General features: G+C 35.8%; 1 protein-coding gene across 5 annotated transcripts in view; it reads left to right on the forward strand.

The window, feature by feature from the left end:
* Positions 1-26: 26 nt before the first annotated feature.
* The window catches only part of LOC117119853 (tyrosine-protein kinase CSK-like), a 17,731-nt gene continuing 14,637 nt past the window's right edge, over positions 27-3,120 (forward strand). Inside the window, exons 1-2 of one of the 5 annotated variants that reach the window (XM_033264826.1) lie at positions 34-162; positions 299-535. The gene's annotated coding sequence lies outside the window, so the exon portion shown is untranslated. Of the gene's footprint in view, positions 163-202; positions 536-1,151; positions 1,264-3,120 lie in introns of those variants that run through there. The other 4 variants (XM_033264828.1, XM_033264827.1, XM_033264830.1 and 1 more) reach the window with 4 other exon arrangements.

Consider the following 3,120-nt stretch of genomic DNA (forward strand, 5'->3'; position numbering starts at 1 on the left):
GAAGTTTATAATCAACTTACTTCCGCGTTCCATCAGCAACATCAGCAATCAGCAAGGCTAGTGCGATCCATTTCAAAGAAAAAGGTGTCAAGAACATCGATTCAGCTCTAAATAAATCACATATGATATTATTAACCGCATACACTACTACAGTTATTTCCGGTAAATGGTTATGGTTTTTTTTTACTTTAAATTTGTATTAGTGAGATTTATGAATGCTTTTGCCACTATTGTACCATCAAAGAATCGTTGTATACACCGGGAACCAGAACATTGTATGACTGGGTTTTTTTTTTAGTCACCAGCGCAGTCTTCCTTTCACTGTCGTCCTTCACAGCCAGGTCATACTCACACGGTACGCTGTAAATGCCTAGCTGAAGGCGAGGTGGGCTACTCCTCCGTGTTACACAATACACATTGCAAGAACAAGCAGGAAGTACTAGTTGTCTAGGCAGGTTGTACAACATTGTGTACAGGTTTACCTCAGTTCTCAACAACTAATCTTTCGCCATAACGGTTCAGCAACCCAAAGGAGGTAGGCTTACGTTAAATTCCAGTTGAAGATTCAGAGGAATATCCAACTTCAACCTCCTCCTAGCCTAGGCTAGAGTAGGCTAGCCTGAGCCTCCCCTCTCTGGTAGGCCGGGTCCCCTAGGCCAGCTTATTACTTAGGTAGGCCTAGACTAAGTGGCGCTAACACGGTTTCGCATTCGGCCCTAAAACAGTTACCAAATTATTTACAATTAATCAAACATAAAACACAACAACACAAAGTCCTACGATCACTCCTAAAAAACATCTGCCCCTCTTGGTTTGATAAGTCCTTGCAATCTGCATTGAAACTTAAAGAACACAAAAGGAGAATATTGAAAGAATGGAATACTCCATTTCATAAAGATGATTTTAGGAGTGCTCGTAGTATATTTAAACACTTGGCAAAAGAAAAATATTGATCATATCTATTTCTGTTAAACTCAGTGAGAATCCTAAAAGGTTCTGGTCTTGGCTGAAAGCTAATTACAAACAAGCTCCACTTCCATCTAAGATTTCATATGGAGCATGTGATGCCTATACGGACAGTGCCAAAGCTTGTTATCAACTTGTATTTTCATTCTGTGTTTAACAACGAACATTTTTTCTTTTATCCCGAGCTTAGAGATTATCCAGTTGATTTGCTGTCAACTGTTCAAGTTCTTCCTGACCGTGTGGAACAGCTTCTTCAAGCTATTCAACCCCATAAGGCATCCGGGTGTGACAGGCTAAGTAACAAAGTTCTAATAAATATTGCACTAAATCTCTGTCTGCACCTCTTACCCACATTTTTCAGCTCTCTTTTTCGTCTGTAGTGTTCCCTTCTGCTTGGAAGCGTGCTAATATCTGTCCAATCCATAAGGGTGGATCTCGCGATTCTGTTGCAAATTTTCGTCCTATTTCAATTTTGCCTACCCTTTCCAAAATTTTGGAAAAAATTGTTTTTGATGTTATTTACAACCATGTTGCACCCATTTTGTCTCCCAAGCAACATGGCTTTGTCCCTGGGAGATCATGTCAGACAAATTTGGCAACTATGTTATCGTATGTCTACACCACCATTGACGAGAAGAGTCAGTGTGATGTAGTGTACACTGATTACTCTAAGGCCTTTGATTCTGTCTGTCATGACCTCCTAGTCCACAAGGCTATGAAGTTTGGGATTCGTGGCTCTTTACTCTCTTGGTTACAAAACTATCTTCAGAACAGAAAACAGAGGGTTACTTATAAAGGTGCTGCGTCAGAGTGGTTGCCTGTCACATCCGGAGTGCCTCAGGGTTTTTTGTTTAATATGTATATTAATGACGCCCTTTTATTTTTCAAAATTCACATTGTTTAATGTTTGCTGATGACTTGAATCTGTTCCACAGGGTCACGAATATAAATGACGCCTTAGCCTTTCAAGATGATCTTAATAGGCTGTGTAAATGGTCAGCTGATTGGAATCTCTCTCAATCCCACTAAATGTGTCGTCATGACTATTAGTCTAAAAAAAATCTCCCTTTATTTTTAACTATAATCTTGAGGGTACTTGTATAGCAGAGTTTATGTACAAAAAGATCTTGGTATTCTTTTGGATTCAAAACTTAATTTCAACCAACATGTTGATGCCATTGTTAGCAAAGGTAACCGGTTGCTCGGAGTATTTTGGCGTCATTGTAAAACCCTCAACCAAAAAACCAAATTGCATCTTTATATCTCCTTATTCAGACCTATTTTTGATTATTCCAGTGTTATTTATAATTCTATTTCTGTTTCACAAGCCCATCAGATTGAGAGAGTCCAGTCTAATTTTTTATATTTTATTAATCACAACTTTAAAAATTATAATATTGTTTCATACATTCTTCCCTCACTTAGTGAAAAGAAAAATATATTTGACATGGTTTTTCTTTTTAAATGTGTTACTACTTTATGTTCCTTATTTCCTCTCAAGCTCAATAGATCCGGCTCTCGTCGCAATGACCTATTTTTGGTTCCCTCCAGAGTCAATTGCACTAAAAATGGTTTTATTCATCGTCTTGCCCTCTCATTTAATAAACTTTCTCATAATTTTACGTTGATCGATATTTTTCACCAGAGCCTTAGTTCATTCAAAAACAGCTTATCGCAATCTTTACTTCATAATACCTAAGTGACTTTTTTTTCTGGGTGTTTCTGTTTGACCTTTGTTCTGTCCATTTTTTGATGTGTTTTCTTCTTCGTGTTTTGTCTGCTTTGTTTTCGATTATTTTGTCTTGTCTATGTCCTTGTGTTGGATCTGTGTTTTGTCTCCTTTTGTATGTCTGCTTATTTATTTTTTTATTTTTATTTATTTATTTTTTATTTATTTATTTTTTGTAATTTTTTATTCTTTTATTTTTTATTTTTTATTTTTTTTCGCAACTCTTAGCTTAAGATGTCATTTGCAATATTTTTATAAAAAAATTTACCTATTCCGATTTTCTAATGTAATTTTATTAATCACTTACTTGTTTTGTATCTGTTTGTTTATTTTCTTATCTGGATTTTTTTATCTGTATTTTTTTGAACTTGCAATTTTTAGCTTAAGATGTAATTTTGTGCAATTTTCTTGTAAATTTCTCTATT

This window comes from Anneissia japonica, unplaced genomic scaffold, assembly GCF_011630105.1.
Source record: "Anneissia japonica isolate Jap-2015-1 unplaced genomic scaffold, ASM1163010v1 scaffold724_len3256291_cov202, whole genome shotgun sequence".
Taxonomy (NCBI): domain Eukaryota; kingdom Metazoa; phylum Echinodermata; class Crinoidea; order Comatulida; family Comatulidae; genus Anneissia; species Anneissia japonica.